Source organism: Mesoplodon mirus (assembly GCF_964341445.2).
Source record: "Mesoplodon mirus genome assembly, contig: HAP1_SCAFFOLD_29, whole genome shotgun sequence".
NCBI lineage: Eukaryota > Metazoa > Chordata > Mammalia > Artiodactyla > Ziphiidae > Mesoplodon > Mesoplodon mirus.
Window position 1 is genome coordinate 3,201,409 of NW_028295817.1, and position 26,955 is coordinate 3,228,363.

Genomic DNA, 26,955 nt, shown 5'->3' on the forward strand with positions numbered 1-26,955 from the left:
TGGAGCACTGTGGTTAAAAAGGTCACAGAGACCTGTTGATGAGGAGGGCATGGAACTTTGTGATGACAAAAGTCATGAAGCATTGTGATGACTGGAGTAACGGAGCATTGTGATGACAGGTGTCATGGAGCATTGTGATAAAAAGGGCATGGAGCATTGTGATGACAAGGGCATGGAACATTGGTCTAATATGTTTCATGGATCATTGCGATGACATTTGGAATGGCGCATTGTGATGACAAGGGCATGGAGCATTGTGATGACCAGGACATGCAGTATTGTGAAGACAGGTGTCAGGGAGCATTGTGATGACATATAAATGGCCCATTGTGATGACAATGGCAGGGAGCATTGTGATATCAAGTGTCATTGAGGATTCTGATGACAAAGGTCATGGAGCATTGTGATGACAATGGCTTGGAGTATTATGATGACAAGAGTCAGGGAGCATTGTGCCGACAAGTGCATGGAAAATTGTGATGACAAGTGTAATGGAGCACTCTGATGACAAGCTTGTGGAGTATTTTAATGACAATGGCATGGAGCATTGTGATGAAAACGGCATGGGGCATTGTGATGAATAAGGCATGGAGCCTTTTCGTGACAGGGTTCAAGGAGCATTCTGATGACAAGTGTCAGTGAGCATTGTGATGACAAGTGTATTGAGAATTGTGATGACAAAGGTCATGGACCATTGTGATGAAAGGCATCATGGAGCATTGTGATGACAAGTGTTATGGAACATTGTGATCACAAGGGTTTGGAGCATTGTGATGACAAACGTCATGGATCATTTTGATTTCAAGGAGCTTGGAGCATTGTGATGACAAGGGCATGAAGCAATGTGATCCCAAGTTTCATGGAGAATTGTGATGACCATGGAAATAGAGTATTGTGATGACAAGCGCATAGAGCATTGTAATGACAAGGTCATGTAGCATTTTGCTGACAAAGGCATGGAGCACTGTGATGACATGTGTCATGGAGCACTGTGATGACAAGCGTCACGGAGCATTGTGATTACAGGGGTCATGTAGCATTGGAAAGACAAGGGAACAGATCATTGTGATGACAACGGTCATGGAGCACTGGGCTGAAAATGTTCATGGAGTGTGGTAATGACAGGGGTCATGGAGCATTGTGATGACTGGGGAATGGCGAATTATGATGACAAGAGTCCCGGATCATTGTGTTGTCAGGTGTCATGGAGTGTTGTGATGACAGTGGTCATGGAGCATTGTGACGATATTGGCCATGGAGCATTGTGATGAGTAGGTCGTGGAGCATTGGGCTGAAAATGTTCATGGATTATTGTGATGACAGGGGTCATGGAGCATTGTGATGACAAGGGAATGGAGCATGGTGATGACAAGGTCCTGGAGCATTGTGATGAGAAGATCATGGAGACTTGTGATGACAAGTCTCATGGAGCATTCTGATGAAAAGGGGGATGGAGCCTTGTGATTACAGGGGGCTTGGAGCATTGTGATGAAAAGTGCATGGATCATTGTGATGAAAAAGGCATGGAGCCTTGTCATGACAGGGTTCCAGGAGCATACTGACGACAAGTGTCAGGGAGCATTGTGATGACAAGTGTATTGAGCATTGTGATGACAAAGATCATGGAGCATTGTGATGAGAAGACCATGGATAATTGTGATGATGAGCGTCATGGGGTGTTGTGATGATAAGTCTTATGGAACATTGTGATCACAAGGGTTTGGAGAATTACGATGACAGAGGTCATGGAGAATTTAGATTTCATTGTGATGACAATAGCCTGAAGCATTATGATGATGGGCATGGTGCATTGTGATGACAGGGTTCATGGAGCATTGAGATGAAAATGGGCATGGAGCATTGTGATTACAAGGGTCTTGGAGCATTGTGATGACAAGGGCATGGAACATTGTGATGAGAAGGCCATGGAACATTCTGATGACATGCGTCATGGAGCTTTGTTATGACAAGGGCATGGAGCATTGCGATTTCCGGGGTCTTGAGCAATGTGATGACAAGTGTCATGGAATCTTGTGATGACTAGGCCGAGAAACATGGTGATGGCAAGGGTCATGGTGCATTCTTATGACAGGTGTAATGGAGCATTTTGATGAGAAGGGCATGGAACATTGGTCTGAAATATTTCATGGATTATTGTGATGAGAGTGGGCATGAAGCATTGTGATGACAAGGGCACGGAACACTGTGATACATGGGTCATGCAGGATTGTAATGACAAGGGCATGGAGCATTGTGATGAGAATGGCATCGAGCTTTGTGATGACAAGTGTCATGGAGGTTTGTGATGACAAGGGAATAGAGCAATATGATGAGAGTGTTCATGGAGCATTGTGATGACAATGACATGGATTACTGTGATGCTAAGGGTCATGGAGCTTTGTGATGACAAGTCATGGAGCCTTTTGATGACAAGGGTGTAGCGCATTGTGATGACAAGGGCATGGAGCATTGTGATGACCACATCATGCAGTATTGTGAAGACAGTTGTCAGGGAGCATTGTGATGAGATATGTAATGGCCCATTGTGATGACAATTGCATAGAGCATTGTGATGCCAAGTGTCATGGAGGATTCTGATGACAAAGGTAATGGAGCATTGTGATGACAATGTCTTTGAGCCTTGTGATGACAAGGGTCAGGGTGCATTGTGCTGACAAGTGCATGGAAAATTGTGATGACAAGGGTCATGGAACATTCTGATGACAAGCTTGTGGAGTATTTTGATGACAATGGCATGGAGCATTGTGATGAAAATGGCATGGGGCATTGTGATGAAAAAGGCATGGAGCCTTTTCGTGACAAGTTTCAAGGAGCATTCTGACGACAAGTTTCTGGAAGCATTGTAATGACAAGTGTATTTAGAATTGTGATGACAATGGTCATGGAGCATTGTGATGAAAAGGCCATGGAGTATTGTGATGACAGGCATAATGGAGCGTTGTGATGACAAGTTTTATGGAACATAGTAATTACAAGGGTTTGGAGCATTGTGATGAGAGAGGTCATGGATCATTTTGATTTCAAGGAGCATGGAGCATTTTGATGACAAGGGCATGAAGCAATGTGATCCCAAGGTTCATGGAGGATTGTGATGACAATGGTAATGGAGTACTGTGATGACAAGTGCATAGAGCATTGTAATGACAAGGTTATGTAGCATTTGCTGACAAAGGCATGGAGCATTGTGATGACAGGTGTCATGGAGTACTGTGATGACAAGCGTCACGGAGCTTTGTGAATACACCTGTCATGGAGCATTGGGATGACAAGGGCATGGTTCAATGTGATGACAAGGGTCATGGAGCATTGGGCTGAAAATGTTCATGGAGTATTGTGATGACAGGGCTCATGAAGCATTGTGATGACTAGGGAATGGAGCATTTTGATGACAAGAGTTCCGTATCATTGTGTTGTCTGGTGTCATGGAGTGTTGTGATGACAGTGGTCATGGAGCATTGTGATGATATTGGCCATGGAGCATTGTGATGAGAAGGTTGTGGAGCATTGTGATTACAGGTGTCTTGATGCATTGTGATGAAATGGGCATGTATCATTGTGATGAAAAAGGCATTGAGACTTGTCATGACAGGTTTCAAAAAGCATACTGATGACAAGTGTCAGGGAGCATTGTGATGACAAGTGTATTGAGCATTTGATGACAAAGGTCATGGAGCATTGTGATGAGAAGTCCATGGATAATTGTGACGATGAGCGTCATGGGGTGTTGTGATGATAAGTCTTATGGAACATTGTGATCACAAGGGTTTGGAGCATTATGATGACAGAGGTCATGGAGAATTTAGATTTCATTGTGATGACAATAGCCTGAAACATTATGATGATGGGCATGGTGCATTGTGATGACAGGGTTCATGGAGCATTGAGATGAAAAGGGGCATGGAGCATTGTGATGACCGGGGTCTTGGAGCACTGTGATTACAAGGTCATGGAGCATTGTGATGAGAAGGCCATGGAACATTCTGATGACATGCGTCATGGAGCACTGTGATGACAAGGGCATGGAGCATTGTGATTACAGGGGTCTTGGAGCATTGTGATGACAAGGGCATGGAACATTGTGATGAGAAGGCCATGGAACATTCTGATGACATGCGTCATGGAGCTTTGTTATGACAAGGGCATGGAGCATTGCGATTTCAGGGGTCTTGAGCAATGTGATGACAAGTGTCATGGAATCTTGTGATGACTAGGCCGAGAAACATGGTGATGGCAAGGGTCATGGTGCATTCTTATGACAGGTGTAATGGAGCATTTTGATGAGAAGGACATGGAACATTGGTCTGAAATATTTCATGGATTATTGTGATGAGAGTGGGCATGGAGGTTTGTGATGACAAGAGCATGGAACACTGTGATACATGGGTCATGCAGGATTGTAATGACAAGGGCATGGAGCATTGTGATGAGAATGGCATCGAGCTTTGTGATGACAAGTGTCATGGAGGTTTGTGATGACAAGGGAATAGAGCAATATGATGAGAGTGTTCATGGAGCATTGTGATGACAATGACATGGATTACTGTGATGCTAAGGGTCATGGAGCTTTGTGATGACAAGTCATGGAGCCTTTTGATGACAAGGGTGTAGCGCATTGTGATGACAAGGGCATGGAGCATTGTGATGACCACATCATGCAGTATTGTGAAGACAGTTGTCAGGGAGCATTGTGATGAGATATGTAATGGCCCATTGTGATGACAATTGCATAGAGCATTGTGATGCCAAGTGTCATGGAGGATTCTGATGACAAAGGTAATGGAGCATTGTGATGACAATGTCTTTGAGCCTTGTGATGACAAGGGTCAGGGTGCATTGTGCTGACAAGTGCATGGAAAATTGTGATGACAAGGGTCATGGAACATTCTGATGAAAAGCTTGTGGAGTATTTTGATGACAATGGCATGGAGCATTGTGATGAAAACGGCATGGGGCATTGTGATGAAAAAGGCATGGAGCCTTTTCGTGACAAGTTTCAAGGAGCATTCTGACGACAAGTTTCTGGAAGCATTGTAATGACAAGTGTATTTAGAATTGTGATGACAATGGTCATGGAGCATTGTGATGAAAAGGCCATGGAGTATTGTGATGACAGGCATCATGGAGCGTTGTGATGACAAGTTTTATGGAACATAGTAATTACAAGGGTTTGGAGCATTGTGATGAGAGAGGTCATGGATCATTTTGATTTCAAGGAGCATGGAGCATTTTGATGACAAGGGCATGAAGCAATGTGATCCCAAGGTTCATGGAGGATTGTGATGACAATGGTAATGGAGTACTGTGATGACAAGTGCATAGAGCATTGTAATGACAAGGTTATGTAGCATTTGCTGACAAAGGCATGGAGCATTGTGATGACAGGTGTCATGGAGTACTGTGATGACAAGCGTCACGGAGCTTTGTGAATACACCTGTCATGGAGCATTGGGATGACAAGGGCATGGTTCAATGTGATGACAAGGGTCATGGAGCATTGGGCTGAAAATGTTCATGGAGTATTGTGATGACAGGGCTCATGAAGCATTGTGATGACTAGGGAATGGAGCATTTTGATGACAAGAGTTCCGTATCATTGTGTTGTCTGGTGTCATGGAGTGTTGTGATGACAGTGGTCATGGAGCATTGTGATGATATTGGCCATGGAGCATTGTGATGAGAAGGTTGTGGAGCATTGTGATTACAGGTGTCTTGATGCATTGTGATGAAATGGGCATGTATCATTGTGATGAAAAAGGCATTGAGACTTGTCATGACAGGTTTCAAAAAGCATACTGACGACAAGTGTCAGGGAGCATTGTGATGACAAGTGTATTGAGCATTTGATGACAAAGGTCATGGAGCATTGTGATGAGAAGTCCATGGATAATTGTGACGATGAGCGTCATGGGGTGTTGTGATGATAAGTCTTATGGAACATTGTGATCACAAGGGTTTGGAGCATTATGATGACAGAGGTCATGGAGAATTTAGATTTCATTGTGATGACAATAGCCTGAAACATTATGATGATGGGCATGGTGCATTGTGATGACAGGGTTCATGGAGCATTGAGATGAAAAGGGGCATGGAGGATTGTGATGACCGGGGTCTTGGAGCACTGTGATTACAAGGTCATGGAGCATTGTGATGAGAAGGCCATGGAACATTCTGATGATATGCGTCATGGAGCACTGTGATGACAAGGGCATGGAGCATTGTGATTACAGGGGTCTTGGAGCATTGTGATGACATGGGTCATGGAGCATTGTGATGACATGCCGTTGAACAATGTGATGGCAGGTGTCATGGAGCATTGTTATGAAAGAGGTAATGGAGCATTGTGATGAGAAGGGCATTGAGCTTTGGTCTAAAATGTTTCATGGATTATTGTGATGAGATTGGGCATGGAGAACTGGGATGACAAGGGCAAGGAACACTGTGATGCATTGTTCATGGAGGATTGTAATGACAAGGGCATGGATCATTGTGATGACAAGGGCATCGAGCATTGTGATGACAAGTGTCATGGAGCTTTGTGATGACAAGGGCATGGAGCAATGTGATGAGAGTGTTCATGGAGCTTTGGTATGACAATGACATGGAGCATTGTGATGCCAATGGTCACGGAGATTTTGATGACAAATAACAGCGATCATTTTGATGACAATGGTGTGGTGCATTGTGATGAGAAGGGCAGGGAGCATTTTGATGACAGTGTCATGCAGCAATTTGATGAAAATGTAATGGAATATTTTGAGGGCAGGGGGTATAGAACATTGTGATGTCAGGGGTCATAGACCTTTGGGATGAAAAGGGTCATGGTGCATTTTGATGACAGGGGTTATGGAACATTGTGATGTCAGGGGTCATAGAACATTGTGATGATAAGGGTATGTAGCACTGTGATGACAGGTGTCATGGAACATTATGATTACTGGCGTGAGGGGTATTGTGATGACTAGTGATGGAACATTGTGATATCTCTGGTGAGAGAGCATTTGGATGAGAAGTGCATGGAGCATTGTGATTACAAGGTTTATGGAGCATAGTGATTACAAGGTTGTGGACCGATGTGATGAAAAGCACGTGGCACATTGTGATGACAAGGGTCATGGAGCATTGTTCTGAAAAAGGCATGGAGCATTGTGATGACAAGGGTCACGGAGCATTGTGATGAAAAGTTCATGGAGCATTGTGGTTACAAAGGTCACAGAGCCTTGTGATGACATGGGCATGGACCGTTTTGATGACAAACGTTATGAAGTATTGTGATGACTGGATTCACGAAGCATTGTGATGATAGGGGTCATGGAGCATTGTGATGACAAGGGCATGGAGCATTGTGGTGACAGGGGCATGGAGCATTGGTCTGACAACTTTCATAGATTATTGTGATGACAGTGGATATGGTGCATTGTAATGACAAGGGTATGGATCATGGTGATGAGAAGGTCATGGAGTATTGTGAAGACAGGTGTCAGGGAGCATTGTGATGCCATACGTCATGGTCCATTGCGATGATAATGGCATGGAGCATTGTGATGCTAAATGTAATGGAGGATTGTGATGACAAATAAAATGGAGCATTGTGATGACTAGGGCTTGGAGCAATATGATGACAAGGGCCATTGAGAATTTTATTCACAAAGTTGTGAAGCATTGTGATGACAAGGTCCTGGAGCTCTGTGATGAGAAATCCATGGAGCCTTGTGATGACAAGTCTCATATAGCATACTGATGAAAAGGGGCATGGACCATTGTGATTACAGGAGTCTTGGAACATTGTGATGACAAAGGCACGGAGCATTGTGAAGAGAAGGCCAAAGAGCATTCTGAGGACATGCGTCTTTGAGATTTGTGATGACCAGCGCATGGAGCATTTTGATTACAGGGGTCTTGTAGCACTGTGATGAAAACGGCATGGAACATTGTGATGAAAAATGCATGGAGCCTTGTCATGACAGGGTTCAAGGAGCATACTGACGACAAGTGTCAGGGAGAATTGTGATGACAAGTGTATTGAGAATTGTGATGACAAAGGTCATGGAGCATTGTGATGACTGGAGTCACGGAGCATTGTGATGACAGGGGTCATGGAGCATTGTGATGACAAGAGCATGCAACATTGTGATGACAGGGACATGGAGAGTTGTGGTGACAAGTTTCAGAGATTATTGTGATGACAGTGGACATGGTGAATTCTGATGACAAGGGCATGGAGCATTGTGATGAGAAGGTCATGGAGTATTGTGAAGAGAATTGTCGGAGAGCATTGTGATGACATATGTCATGGTCCATTGCGATGACAATGGCAGGGAGCATTGTGATGCCAACTGTAATGGAGGATTGTGATGACAAATATAATGGAGCATTGTGATGACTAGGACTTGGAGCATTATGATGAGAAGGGTCATTGAGAATCTTCATGACATGGTCGTGAAGCATTGTGATGACAAGCTCCTGGAGCATTATGATGAGAAAACCATGGAGCCCTGTGATGACTAGTCTCATGGAGCATACTGATGAAAAGGGGCAAGGAGCATTCTGATTACAGGGTTCTTGGAACATTGTGATAACAAGGGCATGGAGCATTTTGATGACAAGTGCATGGAACATTGGTCTAATTAGTTTCATGAATTATTGTGATGACAGTTGGAATGGCGCATTGTGATGACAAGGGCATGGAGCATTGTGATGACCAGGTCATGCATTATTGTGAAGACAGGTGTCAGGGAGCATTGTGATGACATATGTAATGGCCCATTGTGATGACAATGGCATGGAGCATTGTGATGCCAAGTGTCATGGAGGATTCTGATGACAAATGTAATGGAGCATTGTGATGACAATGGCTGGGAGCATTGTGATGACAAGGGTCAGGGAGCATTGTGCTGACAAGTGCATGAAGAATTGTGATGACAATTGTCATGGAGCATTCTGATGACAACCTTGTGGAGTATTTTGATGACAATGGCATGGAGCATTGTGATGAAAACGGCATGGGGCTTTGGGATGAAAAATGCATGGAGCGCTTTTGTTACAGGGTTCAATGAGCATTCTGACGACAAGTGTCAGGAAGCATTGTGATGACAATTGTATTGAGAATTGTGATAAGAAAGGTCATGGAGCAATGTGATGAAAAGGCCATGGAGTATTGTGATGACAGGCATCATGGAGCGTTGTGATGACAAGGGCATGAAGCAATGTGATCCCAAGGTTCATGGAGGATTGTGATGACAATTGTAATGAAGTATTGTGATGACAAGCGCATAGAGCATTGTAATGAGAAGGTCATGTAGCATTTTGCTGACAAAGGCATGGAGCACTGTGGTGACCGGTGTCATGGAGCATTGGGATGACAATGGCATAGATCATTGTGATGACAAGGGTCATGGAGCATTCGGCTGAAAAAGTTCATGGAGTATTTTGATGACAGTGGTCACGGAGCATTGTGATAACAAGGGCATGGAGCATTGTGATGACAAGGGCATGGAGCATTGGTCTAATAAGATTCAGGGATTATTGCGATGAGAGTTGGAATGAAGCATTGTGATGACAAGGGCATGGAGCATTGTGATGACAAGAGTCCGGGATCATTGTGTTGTCAGGTGTCATGGAGTGTTGTGATGACAGTGGTCATGGAGCATCGTGATGATATTGGTCAGGGAGTATTGTGATGAGAATGTCATGGAGCACTGGGCTGAAAATATTCATGGAGTATTGTGATGAAAGGGTTCATGGAGCACTGTGATGAAAAGGGCATGTATCATTGTGATGAAAAAGGCATGGATCCTTGTCATGACAGGTTTCAAGGAGCATACTGACGACAAGTGTCAAGGAGCATTGTGATGACAAACATCATGGCGCATTGTGATGACAAGACCATGGATAATTGTGATGATGAGCGTCATGGAGTGTTGTGATTATAAGTTTTATGGAACATTGTGATCACAAGGGGTTGGAGCATTATGATGACAGCGTTCATGGAGAATTTCGATTTCATTGTAATGCCAATAGCCTGAAGAATTATGATAATGGGCATGGTGCATTGTGATGGCAGTGTTAATGGAGCATGCAGATGAAAAATGCATGGGGCATTGTGATTACAGGTTTCTTGGAGCATTGTGATGACAAGGGCATGGAGCATTGTGAGGAGAAGGCCATGGAACCTTCTGATGATATGCGTCATGGAGCTTTGTGATGACAAGGGCATGGAGCATTTTGATTACAGGTGTCTTGGAGCATTGTGATGACAAGGGTCATGGAGCCTTGTGATGACAAGGCCGTGGAACATTGTGATCTCAGGGGTCATGGAGCATTGTTATGACAGAGTTAATGGAGCATTGTGATGAGAAGGGCATTGAGCATTTGTCTGAAATATTTCATGGATTATTGTGATGAGAGTGGGCATGAAGCATTGTGATGACAAGGGCAGGGAACACTGTGATACATGGGTCATGGAGGATTGTAAGGACAAGGGCATGGAACAATGTGATGAGAGAGTTCATGGAGCATTGTGATGACAATGACATGGAGCATTGTGAGGAGAAGGCCATGGAGCATTCCGATTACATGCATCAGGTAGCTTTGTGCTGACAAAGGCTAGGAGCATTGTGATTACAGGGGTCTTGGAACATTGTGATGAAAAGGGCATGGATCATTGTGATGAAAAAGGCATGGAGCCTTGTCATGACAGGGTTCAAGGAGCATACTGACAAGTGTCAGGGAGCATTGTGATGACAAGTGTATTGAGCATTGTGATGACAAACATCATGGAGCATTGTGATGACAAGACCATGGATAATTGTGATGATGATCGTCATGGGGTGTTGTGATGATAAGTGTTATGGAACATTATGATCACAATGGTTGGGAGCATTTTGATGACAGAGGTCATGGAGAATTTTGATTTCATTGTAATGATAATAGCCTGAAGCATTATGATAATGGGCATGGTGCATTGTGATGACAGGGTTTATGGAAAATTGAGATGAAAAAGGGCATGGAGCATTGTGACTTAAGGGGTCTTGGAGCATTGTGATGACAAGCGCTTAGAGCATTGTAATGACAAGGTCATGTAGAATTTTGCTGAAGAAGGCATGGAGCATTGTGATGACAGGTGTCATGGAGCACTGTGATGACATGTGTCACGGATCATTGTGAATACAGGGGTCATGGAGCATTTGGATGACAAGGTCATGGATCATTGTGATGAAAAGGGTCATGGAGCACTGCCCTGAAAATGTTCATGGAGTATTGTGATAAGAGGAGTCATGGAGCATTGTGATGACAGATGTCATGGAGAGTTTTGATTTCATTGCACTGACAATAGCCGGAAGCATTATGGTGATGGACATGATGCATTGTAATGACAGGGTTCATGGAGCATTGAGATGAAAAGGGGCAAGGAGCATTGTGATTACAGGTGTCTTGGAGCACTGTGATGACAAGGGCATGCCTCATTTTGATAAGCGGGCCATGGAACATTCTGATGACATGTGTCATGGAGCTTTGTGATGACAAGGGCATGGAGAATTGTGATTACAGGGGTCTTGGAGCATTGTGATGACAATTGTCATGGAGCCTTGTGATGACAAGGCCGTGGAACATTGTGATGGCAGGGGTCATGGAGCATTGTTATGACCGGGGTAATGGAGCACTGTGATGAGAAGGGCATGGATCATTGAGATTACAATGTTTATTGCGCATTGCGATGACAAATTTGTGGACCGTTGTGATGAAAAGTGCGTGGCACATTTTGATGACAAGGGTCATGGAGTATTTTTCTGACAAAGGCATTGAACATTGTGATGACAAGTTCATGGAGCATTGTCGTAACAAATGTAACAGAGCCTTGTGATGATGCGGGCATGGACCATTGTGATGACAAATGTTATGAAGCATTGTGATGACGGGAGTCACAGAGCATTGTGATGACAGGGGTCATGAAGCTCTCTGATGACAAGGGCAAGGAGCATTGTGCTTAGAAAGGCATAGAGCATTGTGATGACAAGGGTCAAAGAGCATTGTGATAAAAAGTTAATGGAACATTGTGGTTAAAATGGTCACAGAGACTGTTGATGATGAGGGCATGGACCATTGTGATGACAAAGTTCATGAAGCATTGTGATGACTTGAGTCACGGAGCATTGTGATGACAGGGGTCATGGAGCATTGTGATAACAAGGGCATGGAGCATTGTGAAGACAAGGGCATGGAGCATTGGTCTAATATGTTTCATGGATTATTGCGATGACAGTTGGAATGGCATATTGTGATGAGAAGAACATGGAGCATTGTGATGACCAGGTCTTGAAGTATTTTGAAGTCAGGTGTCAGGGTGCATCGTGATGACATATGTAATGGCCCATTGTGATGACAATGGCATGGAGCATTGTGATGCCAAGTGTCATGGAGGATTCTGATGACAAAGGTAATGGAGCATTGTGATGACAATGGCTTGGAGCATTGTGATGACAAGGGTCATGGAGCATTGTGCTGAAAATGTTCATGGAGTATTGTGATGACAGGGGTCATGGAGCATTGCGATGACAGATGTCATTGAGAATTTTGATTTCATTGTGCTGACAATAGCTGGAAGCATTATTATGATTGGCATGATGCATTGTGATGACAGGGTTCATGGAGCATTGAGATGAAAACGGGCATGGAGCATTGTGATTACAGGGGTCTTTGAGCATTGTGATGACAAGGGAATGGAGCATTTTGATGAGAAGGCCATGGAACTTTGTAATGACATGTGTCATGGAGCTTTGTGATGACAAGGGCATGGAGCATTGTGATGACAAGTGTCATCGAGCCTTCTGATGACAAGGCCGTGCAACATTGTGATGGCAGGGGTCATGGAGCATTATTATGACAGGGGTAATGGAGCATTGTGATGAGAAGGACATGGAGCATTGTGATTACAAGTTTTATGGAGCATTTCGATGACAAATTTGTGGACCGTTGGGATGAAACGTGCGTGGCACATTGCGATGACAAGTGTCATGGAGCATTTTTCTGACAAAGGCATGGAGCATTGTGATGACAAAAGTCACGGAGCATTGTGATGAAAAGTTCAAGGAGCATTGTGGTTACAATGGTAACAGAGCCTTGTGATGACGCGGGTATAGACCATTGTGATGACAAATGTTATGAAGAATTGTGATGACTGGAGTCACGAAACAATGTGATGACAGGGGTCATGGAGCATTGTGATGAAAAGGGCATGGAGCATTGTGCTGAGAAAGGCATAGAGCATTGTGATGACAAGGGTCAAAGAGCATTGGGATGAAATGTTCATGGAGCATTGTGGTTAAAAAGGTCACAAAGACTGTTGATGATGAGGGCATGGATCATTGTGATGACAAAGGTCATGGAGCATTGTGATGACTGGAGTCACGGAGCATTGTGATGACTGGAGTCAAGGAGCATTGTGATGACTGGGGTCATGGAACTTTGTGATAACAAGGGCATGGAGCATTGTGATGACAAGGGCATGGAGCATTGGTCTAATATGTTTCATGGATTATTGCGATGACAGTTGGAATGGCCCATTGTGATGACTAGGGCATGGAGCATTGTGATGACCAGTTCTTGCAATATTGTGAAGATAGGTGTCAGGGAGCATTGTGATGACATATGTAATGGCCCATTGTGATGACAATGGCATGGAGTATTGTGATGCCAAGTGTCATGGAGAATTCTCATGACAAATGTAATGGAGCATTGTGATGACAATGGCTTGGAGCATTGTGATGAGAAGGGTCAGGGAACACTGTGCTGACAAGTGCATGGAGAATTGTGATGACAAGGGTCATGGAGCATTCTGATGACAAGCTTTTGGAGTATTTTGATGGCAATGGCATGGAGCATTGTGATGAAAATGGCATGGGGCTTTGTGATAAAATGTCATGCAGCCTTTCGTGACAGGTTTCAAGGAGCATGCTAACGACAAGTATCAGGGACCATTGTGATGACAAGTGTATTGAGAATTGTGATGACAAAGGTCATGGGTCTTTGTGATGAAAAGGGCATGGAGTAATGTTGTGACAGCATCATGGAGCGTTGTGATGACAAGTGTTATGGAACATTGTGATCACAAGGGTTTGGAGCATTGTGATGACAGAAGTCATGGATCATTTTGATTTCAAAGATCATGGAGCATTGTGATGACAAGGGCATGAAGCAATGTGATCCCAAGGTTCATGGAGGATTGTGATGACATGGTAATGGAGTATTGTGATGACAAGCGCCTAGAGCATTGTAATGACAAGGTCATGTAGCATTTTGCTGACAAAGGCATGGAGCATTGTGATGACAGGTGTCATGCAGCACTGTGATGACAAGCGTCACGGAACATTGTGAATACAGGGGTCATGGAGCATTGGGATGACAAGGGCATGGATGATTATGATGATAAGTTTCATGGAGGATTGGGCTGGAAATATTCATGGAGTATTGTGATGACAGGGGTCATTGAGCATTATGATGACAGAGGTCATGGAGAATTTTGATTTCATTGTGCTGACAATAGCTGGAAGCATTATGATGATGGGCATGATGCATTGTGATGATAGGTTTCATGGACCTTTGAGTTGAAAAGAGGCATGGAGCATTGTGATTACAGGGGTCTGGGAGCATTGTGATGACAAGGGCATAGAGCATTTTGATGAGAAGACCATGGAACATTCTGATGACATGTGTCATGGAGCTTTGTGATGACAAGGGCATGGAGCATTGTGAGTACAGGGGTTTTGGAGCATTTTGATGACAAGGGTCATGGAGCATTGTTATGACAGGTATAATGCAGCATTTTGATGAGAACGGCATGGAGCATTGTGATTAGAAAGTTTATGGAGCATTGCACTGACAAATTTGTGGACCGTTGCGATGAAAAGCGTGTGGCACATTGTGATGACAAGTGTCATGGAGCATTTTTCTGACAAAGGCATGGAGCATTGTGATGACAAGGGTCTCGGAGCATTGTGATGAAAAGTTCATGGAACATTGTGGTTACAAAGGTAACAGAGCCTTTTGATGATGCGAGCATTGACCATTGTGATGACAAATGATATGAAGAATTGTGATGACTGGAGTCACGGAGCATTGTGATGACAGGGGTCATGAAGCAATGTGATGACAAGGGCATGGAGCATTGTGCTGAGAAAGGCATACATCATTGTGATGACAAGTGTCAAAGAGCATTGTGATTAAATGTTCATGGAGCATTGTGCTTAAAAAGGTCACAGAGACTGTTGATGATGAGGGCATAGACCATTTTGATGACAAAGGTCATGGAGCATTGTGATGACTGGAGTCACGGAGCATTGTGATGACAGGCGTAATGGAACATTGTGATAACAAGGGCATGGAGCATTGTGATGACAAGGGCATGGAGCATAGGTCTAATAATTTTCATGGAGTATTGCGATGAGAGTTGGAATGGTGCATTGTGATGACAAGGGCATGGAGCATTGTGATGACCATGTCTTGCTGTATTGAGAAGAGAGGTGTCAGGGAGCACTGTGATGACATATATAATGGCCCATTGTGATAACAACGGCCTGGAGCATTGTGATGCCAAGTTTCATGGAGGATTCTGATGATAAAGTTAATGGAGCATTGTGATGACATGGGTCAGTGATCATTGTGCTGACAAGTGCATGGAGAATTGTGGTGACAAGGGTCATGGAGCATTCTGATGACAAGCTTGTGGAGTATCTTGATGACAATGGCATGGAGCATTGTGATGAAAATGGTATGGGGCTTTGTGATGAAAAAGGCATGGAGCATTTTCGTGACAGGGTTCAAGGATCATTCTGACGACAAGTGTTAGGGAGCATTGTGATGAAAAGTGTATTGAGAATTGTGATGACAAAGGTCATGGAGCATTGTGATGAAAAGGGCATGGAGTATTGTGATGGCAGGCATCATGGATCGTTGTGATGACAAGTGTTATGGAACATTGTGATTCCAAGTGTTTGTAGCATTGTGATGACAGAGGTCATGGATCATTTTGATTTCAAGGAGCATGGATCATTGTGATGACAAGGTCCTGGAGCATTGTGATGAGAAAACCATGGAGCCTTGTGATGACAAATCTCATGGAGCATACTGATGAAAAGGGGCATGGAGCATTCTGATTACAGGAGTTTGGAACATTGTGATAACTAGGGCATGGAGCATTGTGATGAAAAAGGCATGCAGCATTGGTCTAATAAGTTTCATGGATTATTGTGATGAAAGTTGGAATGGCGCATTGTGATGACAAGGGCATGGAGCATTGTAGTGACCAGGTCATGCAGTATTGTGAAGAGAGCTGTCAGGGAGCATTGTGATGAAATATGTAATGGCCCATTGAGATGACAATGGCATGGAGCATTGTGATGCCAAGTGTCATGGAGGATTCTGATGAAAAAAGTAAAGGAGCATTGTGATGACAAGGGCATGGAGCATTGTGATGACAAACGTCAGGGTGCATTGTGCTGACAAGTGCACGGAGAATTGTGATGACAAGGGTCATGGAGCATTCTGATGACAAGCTTGTGGAGTATTTTGATGACAATGGCATGGAGCATTGTGATGAAAATGGCATTGGGCTTTGTGATGAAAAATGCATGGAGCCTTTTCATAACAGGGTTCAAGGAGCATTCTGATGACAAGTGTCACGGAGCTTTGTGATGACAAGTGTATTGAGAATTGTGATGACAAATGTCATGGAGCATTGTGATGAAAAGTGCCTGGATTATTGTGATGGCAGGCATCATGGAGTGCTGTGATGACAAGTGTTATGGAACATTGTGATCACAAGGGTTTGGAGCATTGTGATGACAGAGGTCATGGATCATTTTGATTTCAAGGAGCATGGAGCATTGTGGTGACAAGGGCATGAAGCAATGTGATCCCAAGGTTCATGGAAGACTGTGATGACAATGGGAATGGAGTATTTTGATGACAAGCACACAGAGCATTGCAATGACAAGGTCAGGTAGTATTTTGCTGACAAAGGCATGGAGCATTGTTATGACAGGTGTCATGGAGCAATGTGAATACAGGGGTCATGGAGCATAGGGATGACAAAGTCATGGATGATTGTGATGAAAAGAGTCATGGAGAATTGTGCTGAAAATATTCATGGAGTATTGTGATGACAGGGGTCATGGAGCATTGTGATGAGTAGGGAATGGAGCATTGTGATGACAAGAGTCCCGGATCATTGTGTTGTCAGGTGTGATGGAGTGTTGTGATGACAGTGGTCATGGATCATTTTGATGATATTTGTCATGGAGCATTGTGATGAGAATTTCATGGAGCATTGGGCTGAAAATATTCATGGAGTATTGTGATGACAGGTGTCATGGAGCATTGTGATGACAAGGGAATGGAACATGGTGATGACAATGTCCTGTAGCATTGTGATGATAAGACCATGGAGACTTGTGATGACAAATCTCATGGAGCATTCTGATGAAAAGGGGCATGGGGCATTGTGATTCCATGGGTCTTGGAGCATTGTGATGACAAGGGCATGGAGCATTGTGAGGAGAAGTCCATGGAGCATTCTGATGACATGTGTCATGGAGTATTATGATGAAAAGGGCATGAAGTATTGTGATGACAAGGGTCATGGAGCCTTGTGATGACAAGGCCGTGGAACACTGTGATGTCAGGGGTCATGGAGCATTGTTATGACAGAGGTAATGGAGCATTGTGATGAGAAGGGAATGGAGCATTGTGATGACCAGGTCATGCAGTATTGTAAAAAGTGGTGTCACGGAACATTGTGATGACATATGTATTGGCCCATTGTGATGACAATGGCATGGAGCATTGTGATGGCAAGTGTCATGGAGGAATCTGATGACAAATTTAATGGAGCATTGTGATGACAATGTCTTGGAGCACAGTGATGAAAAGGTTCAGGGAGCATTGTGCTGATAAATGCATGGAGAATTGTGATGACAGGGGTCATGGAGCATTCTGATGACAAGCTTGTGGAGTATTTTGATGACAATAGCATGGAGCATTGTGATGAAAACGGCATGGGGCTTTGTGATGAAAAAGGCATGGAGCCTTTTCGTGACAGGGTTCAAGGAGCATTCTGACGACAAGTGTCAGGGAACATTGTGATGACAAGTGTATTGAGAATTGTGATGACAAATGTCATGGAGAATTGTGATGAAAAGGTCATGAAATATTGTGATGACAGGCATCATGGAGCGTTGTGATGAATGGTTTTATGGAACACTGTGATCAGAAGGGATTTGAGCATTTTGATGACAGAGGTCATGGATCATTGTGATTTCAAGGAGCATGTAGCATTGTGAAGACAAGGGCATGAAGCAATGTGATCCCAAGTTTCATGGAGTAGAGTGATGACAATGGTAATGGAGTATTGTGATGACAAGCACATAGAGCATTGTAATGACAAGGTCATGTAGCATTTTGCTGACAAAGGCATGGAGCATTGTGATGACATGTGTCATGGACCACTGTGATGACAAGCGTCACGAAGCATTGTGAATACAGGGGTCATGGAGCATTGGGATGACAAGGGCATGGATCATTTTGATGACAAGGGTCATGAAGCATTGGGCTGAAAATGTTCATGGAGTATTGTGATGACAGGGGTCATGGAGCATTGCGATGACCGATGTCATTGAGAATTTTGATTTCATTGTGCTGACAATAGCTGGAAGCATTATTATGATTGGCATGATGCATTGTGATGACAGGGTTCATGGAGCATGCTGATGAAAAGTGGCATGGAGCATTGTGATTACAGGGGTCTTTGAGCATTGTGATGACAAGGGAATGGAGCATTTTGATGAGAAGGCCATGGAACTTTGTAATGACATGTGTCATGGAGCTTTGTGATGACAAGGGCATGGAGCATTGTGATGACAAGTGTCATCGAGCCTTCTGATGACAAGGCCGTGGAACATTGTGATGGCAGGGGTCATGGAGCATTATTATGACAGGGGTAATGGAGCATTGTGATGAGAAGGACATGGAGCATTGTGATTACAAGTTTTATGGAGCATTTCGATGACAAATTTGTGGACCGTTGGGATGAAAAGTGCGTGGCACATTGTGATGACAAGTGTCATGGAGCATTTTTCTGACAAAGGCATGGAGCATTGTGATGACAAAGGTCACGGAGCAGTGTGATGAAAAGTTCAAGGAGCATTGTGGTTACAATGGTAACAGAGCCTTGTGATGACGTGGGTATAGACCATTGTGATGACAAATGTTATGAAGAATTGTGATGACTGGAGTCACGGAACAATGTGATGACAGGGGTCATGGAGCATTGTGATGAAAAGGGCATGGAGCATTGTGGTTACAATGGTAACAGAGCCTTGTGATGACGCGGGTATAGACCATTGTGATGACAAATTTTATGAAGAATTGTGATGACTGGAGTCACGGAACAATGTGATGACAGGGGTCATGGAGCATTGTGATGAAAAGGGCATGGAGCACTGTGCTGAGAAAGGCATAGAGCATTGTGATGACAAGGGTCAAAGAGCATTGTGATGAAATGTTTATGGAGCATTGTGGTTAAAATGGTCACAAAGACTGTTGATGATGAGGGCATGGATCATTGTGATGACAAAGGTCATGGAGCATTGTGATGACTGGAGTCACGGAGCATTGTGATGACTGGAGTCAAGGAGCATTGTGATGACTGGGGTCATGGAATTTTGTGATAACAAGGGCATGGAGCATTGTGATGACAAGTGCATGGAGCATTGGTCTAATATGTTTCATGGATTATTGCGATGACAGTTGGAATGGCGCATTGTGATGACTAGGGCATGGAGCATTGTGATGACCAGTTCTTGCAATATTGTGAAGATAGGTGTCAGGGAGCATTGTGATGACATATGTAATGGCCCATTGTGATGACAATGGCAGGGAGTATTGTGATGCCAAGTGTCATGGAGAATTCTCATGACAAATGTAATGGAGCATTGTGATGACAATGGCTTGGAGCATTGTGATGAGAAGGGTCAGGGAACACTGTGCTGACAAGTGCATGGAGAATTGTGATGACAAGGGTCATGGAGCATTCTGATGACAAGCTTATCGAGTATATTGATGACAATGGCATGGAGCATTGTGATGAAAATGGCATGGGGCTTTGTGATAAAATGTCATGCAGCCTTTCGTGACAGGTTTCAAGGAGCATGCTGACGACAAGTGTCAGGGAGCATTGTGATGACAAGTGTATTGAGAATTGTGATGACAAAGGTCATGGATCATTTTGATGAAAAGGGCATGGAGTAATGTTGTGACAGGCATCATGGAGCGTTGTGATGACAAGTGTTATGGAACATTGTGATCACAAGGGTTTGGAGCATTGTGATGACAGAAGTCATGGATCATTTTGATTTCAAAGAGTATGGAGCATTGTGATGACAAGGGCATGAAGCAATGTGATCCCAAGGTTCATGGAGGATTGTGATGACATGGTAATGGAGTATTGTGATGACAAGCACCTAGAGCATTGTAATGACAAGGTCATGTAGCATTTTGCTGACAAAGGCATGGAGCATTGTGATGACAGGTGTCATGCAGCACTGTGATGACAAGCGTCACGGAACATTGTGAATACAGGGGTCATGGAGCATTGGGATGACAAGGGCATGGATGATTGTGATGACAAGTGTCATGGAGGATTGGGCTGAAATTGTTCATGGAGTATTTTGATGACAGTGGTCATGGAGCATTGTGCTGATAAGGGGATGTATCATTGTGATGACAGGGGTCATGGAACATTGTGATAACAGGTTTAAGGGAGGATTTTGATGACTAGTGATGGAACATTGTGATATCCCATGTGAGAGAGCATTTGGATGAGAAGTGCATGGAGAATTGTGATTACAAGCTTTATGGAGCATAACAATGACAAGGTTGTGAATCATTGTGATGAGATGCGCATGGCCCAATGTGATGACAAGTGTCACGGAGCATTGTGATGATAATTTCATGGACCATTGTGGTTACAAAGGTCACAGAGCCTTGTTATGACACGGGAATAGACCGTTGTGATGACAAACGTTATGAAGCACTGTGATGACTGGATTCACGGAGCATTGTGATGACAAGGGTCATGGAGCATTGTGATGAATAGGGCATGGAGCATTTTGATGAAAGGCGCATGGAGATTTGGTCTGACAAGTTTCATAGATTATTGTGATGACAGTGGGCATGTAGCATTGTGATGACAAGGACATGGAGCATTGTGATGACAAGGGCATGGAGTATTGTGAAGACGTGTCAGGGAGCATTGTGATGACATATGTCATGGTCCATTGTGATGACAATGGCATGGAGCATTGGTCTAATAATTTTCATGGATTATTGTGATGACAGTTGAAATGGCGCATTGTGATGACAAGGTCATGGAGCATTTTGATGACCAGGTCATGCAGTATTGTGAAGAGTGGTGTCAGGGAGCATTGTGATGACATATGTAATGGCTGATTGTGATGAAAATGGCATGGAGCACTGTGATGCCAAGTGTCATGGAGGATTCTGAGGACAAAGGTAATGGAGCATTGTGATGACAATGGCTTGGAGCATTGTGATGACAAGGGTCAGGGAGCATTGTGCTGACAAGTGCATGGAGAATTGTGATGACAGGGGTCATGGAGCATTCTGATGACAATCTTTTGGAGTGTTTTGATGTCAACGGCATGGTGCATTGTGATGAAAATGGCATGGGGCTTTGTGATGAAAAAAGCATGGAGCCTTTTCGTGACAGGGTTCAAGGAGCATTCTGATGACAAGTGTCAGGGGGCATTGTGATGACAAGTGTATTGAGAATTGTGATGACAAAGGTCATGGAACATTGTGATGAAAATGGCATGGAGTATTGTGATGACAGGCATCATGGAGCGTTATGATGACAAGTGTTATGGAACACTGGAATCACAAGTGTTTGGAGCATTGCGATGACAGAGGTCATGGATCATTTTGATTTCAAGGAGCATGGTGCATTTTGATGACAAGGGCATGAAGCAATGTGATCACAAGTTTCATGGAGTATTGTGATGAAAATGGTAATGGAGTATTGTGATGACAAGCACATAGAGCATTGTAATGAAAAGGTCATGTAGCATTTTGCTGAGAAAGGCATGGAGCATTGTGATGACAGGTGTCATGGAGCAGTGTGATGGAAAGCGTCACGGAGCATTGTGAATACAGTGGTCATGGAGCATTGGGATGACAAGGGCATGGATCATTGTGATGACAAGAGTCATGGAGCATTGGGCTGAAAATGTTCATGGTGTATTGTGATGACATGTGTCAAGGAGCATTGTGCTGACAAGCGCATGGAGCATTGTGATGACCAGTGTCATTGAGCATTGTGCTGAGAAAGGCATAGAGCATTGTGATGACAAGGGTCAAAGAGCAGTGTGATGAAAAGTTCATGGTGCCCTGTGGTTAAAAAGGTCACAGAGACTGTTGATGACGAGGGCATGGACCATTGTGATGAAAAAAGTCATGAAGCATTGTGATGACTGGAGTCACGGAGCATTGTGATGACGGGGGTCGTGGAACATTGTGATAACAAGGACATGGAGCATTGTGATGACAAGGGCATGGAACATTGGTCTAGTAAGCTTCATGGATTATTGGGATGACAGTTGGAATGGCGCATTGTGATGACAAGGGCATGGAGCATTGTGATGACCAGGTCATGCAGTACTGTGAAGACAGGTGTCAGGGAGCAATTTGATGACATATGTAATGGCCCATTGTGATGACAATGGCATGGAGCATTGTGATGCCAAGTGACATGGAGGATTCAGATGACAAAGGTAATGGAGCACAGTGATGACAATGGCTTGGAACATCGTGATGACAAGGGTCAGGGAGCATTGTGCTGACAAGTGCATGGAGAATTGTGATGATAATGGTCATAGAGCATTTTGATGACAGGGCTTATGGAACATTGTGATGTCAGAGGTCATGGAACATTGTGATGATAAGGGGATGTAGCATTGTGATGAAAGTGTCATGGAACATTGTGATTCCATGGTTGAGGGAGTATTGTGACGACTAGTGATGGAACATTGTGATATCTCTGGTGGGAGAGCATTTTGATGAGAAGTGCATGGACCATTGTGTTTACAATGTTTATGGAGCATTGCAATTATAACGTTGTGGACCGTTGTGATGAAATGCGCGTGGCACACTGTGATGACAATGGTCATGGAGCATTGATCTGACAAAGACATGGAGAATTGTGATGACAAGGGTCGCAGAGAATTATGATGAAAAGTTCATGGAACATTGTGATTACAAAGGTCACAGAGCCTTGGGATGACGCTGGCAAGGACAATTGTGATGACAAACGTTATGAAGCATTGTGAGGACTGGAATCACGGAGCATTGTGATGACAGGTGTCATGGAGCATTGTGATGACAAGGGCATGGAGCATTGTGAGGAGAAGGACAAGGAGCATTCTGAAGACATACGTCATTGAGCTTTGTGATGACAAGGGCATGGAGCTTTGTGATTACAGGGGTCTTGAAGCATTGTAATGAAAAGTGCATGGATCATTGTGATAAAAATGGCATGGAGCCTTGTCATGACAGGGTTCAAGGAGCATAAAGACAACAAGGGTCAGGGAGCATATTGATGACAAGTGTATTGATCATTGTGATGACAAAGGTCATGGAGCATTGTGATGAGAAGACCATGGATAATTGTGATGATGAGCTTCATGGCGCATTGTGATGACAAGTGTTATGGAATATTGTGATCACAAGGGTTTGGAGCATTGTTATGTCAGATGTCATGGAGCCTTTTGATTTCATTGTGATGACAATAGCATGAAGCTTTATGATGATGGGCATGGTGCATTGTGATGACAGTGTTCATGGATCATTGAGATGAAAACGGGCATGGAGCATTGTGACTACAGGGTTCTTGGAGCATTGTGATGAGAAGGGTCATGGAGCCTTGTGATGACAAGGCCATGGAACATCGTGATTACAGGGTTCATGGAGCATTGTTATGACAGGGGTAATGGAACATTGTGATGGCAAGGGCATGGAGCATTGTGATGAGAAGGCCATGGAGCATTCTGATGACATGTGTCATGGAGGTTTGTGATGACAAGGACATGGAGCAATGTGATGAGAACCTTCATGGTGCATTGTGATGACAATGACATGGAGCATTGTGATGCCAAGGGTCATGGATCTTTGTGATGACAAAGGTCATGGAGCATTTTGATGACAAGTGCATTGTGCATTGTGATGAGAAGGGTAGGGAGCACTGTGATGACAGGATCATGGAGCAATTTGATGAAAAGGGTCATGGAACATTTTGATGACAGATGTTATGGAACATTGTGATGCCAGGGATCATCGAACATTGTGATGATAAGTGCATGTAGCAATGTGATGACAGGAGTCATGGAACATTGTGATGACAGGGGTGAGGAAGTATTGTGACAAATAGTGATGTACCATTGTGATATCAGTGGTGAGAGAGCATTTTGATGAGAAGTGCATGGAGTATTGTGATGACAACGGTCAAAGAGCATTTTGATGAAAAGTTCATGTAGCATTGTGGTTAAAAAGGTCACAGAGACTGTTGATGATGAGGGCATGGAAGATTGTGATGACAAAGGTCATGAAGCATTGTGATAAAAAGGGCATGGAGCTCTGTGATGACAAGGGCATGGAACATTAGTCTAATAAGTTCCATGGATTGTTGCGATGATAGTTCGAATGGCACAATGTGATGACAAGGGCATGGAGCATTGTGATGACCAGGTCATGCAGTATTGTGAAGAGAGGTGTCAGGGAGCATTGTGATGAAATATGTAATGGCCCATTGTGATGACAATGGCATGGAGCATTGTGATGCCAAGTGTCATGGAGGATTCTGATGACAAAGGTTATGGAACACTGTGATGACAATTGCTTGGAGCATTGTGATGACATGGGACAGGGAGCATTGTGATGACAGGTGTCATGGAGCAATGTGATGACAAGGGCATGGAGCATTGTGATGACAAGTGCATGGAGCATTGTGATGACAAGTGCATGGAGCATTGCAATTTCAAATGCATGGAGAATTGTGATGACAAGAGCATGGAATATTTTGATGAGAAGTGTCATGTAGCATTGTGATGACATGGACGTGGAGAATTGTGATGACAAGGGACATGGAGCTTTGTGATAACCAGGGCATGGATCATTGTGATGACAGGGTTCATGGAGCATTATTATGACAAGGCCATGGTGCATTCTGACATAAGTTATCACTTATGAAGGGAATGTAAACATGGCTACATATGAACTGAATTAGGGAAAGAGAACAGAGTATCAGATTTAGAAAACACTCTAATGCTTGCTTAAGGGGAAAGACAGGTGGGGAGATGCACAAAACAAAAGTTTGATATTAGCACAGGTACCGTTCCATAATCCAAAAAGAGAAGAGACAAGCCCTACTCCTTCCTCAGTAAACGGAACTCAACATCCTTATTCCCCGCAGAGAAATATATCTGACTAGTAAGAATTTTAAAACCTATGTATTGATATGTCTCCGTAAGGGAACCAAGTGTGTCTAGAACGACATAAACATGGCAGTGAGAATCAGCTCAAACCCACTATAAAAATGAATTTCAAAACAAAACATAAAAACAGGAAAATTCTTACACAATACCTTCAGGGGTTCTGATGAAACCTGGAATGACCGTATCTACAATGACAGCTGGATGTGGCATAACGCTGGTCACTTGGGACTGAGAGGATTGGTGAGATTGGGTGAAAAAATGGAGACCCTTTAAAGCAATAATGCTTGCCACGCATTCCATGGTTCCCAACTCTCCAAGTAGAAGGGAATATCACTACAGTTATACCATGTATGGGAACCTAGAGAATGGAAACCATCTGATGGTGAAAGGTTTCTAAAACTCTACTACTTTTTTCTCTCCTTGTGCTCCAGTTTGACATTCCAACTGCTTTACTATCAATCTCCCAACTTGGAGAGTCAGGCCCTATAACCTCCTGGTTCGCACAGCTGGCAAACTGAGCAGAGTATATAAGGGAAGAGAGAGAACCAATGAGAGAGTAGCTGTAGGCATTTGGACGGCCACATTTCATTCTAATTACCCGTCACAAAGAGGAATTAACCAAAGACACAGCCTGCCCCCCCCAGAACCAGTATAGGTCCAGAAGCAAAACTGTGGATTTGTGGTCAGCTCACAAAAACGCGAGTTATAAAATGGAGCTCAGGGCCACAGCAATTCAATAACCTGCAGAGTTATAAAGGACTACTCTCTTCCAAAAATCTGTTGAGGGAAAGCCACGAGGCGGAAGTGAAAATGAGGCAGAATGGCATGAAACAGATTTCAAGAGGTACATTGGAATCGCCTTTAAAAACAGGAAAAGCATCACAACTTCGAAAATAATGGAAATGGCCATAAAGGGCATATGGGGTTTCATGTGAATATATTCAGGAGAAAACGCATATGCCCTTTTCAGCAAAGCAAGCAAGCGGGCAATGCAAATCTGCACTAAAAAGAAGTGTCACTTCCCACCAGCCAAAAGGGATATCCGCAAAATGTGAAAAAAACAGACAGGCAAGACAGGAACTGGGGAACATGGAGCCTTGTTATGCTGATGGGCGGGATGTAAATTGCCAACTGCCTCTCTGGAGGAGTGCACTGTGTTCCCTACAACAAGTAAACAACAGAGCTACAGAGCCAATGGCACTTCCAGACTAGGTAATATAGCTTGGGAAAACTGAAAATTAATAAGACAGATCCACACCAAAATTCAGGGCTGCACTGCTTACAAAAACCTCAACATGGGTACACCTTAAATATCCCAGGAAAGACAAAAATGGTTCAAGAAATTGTGGTACTTACGTATGACGGAATATCCCTCAGCCAT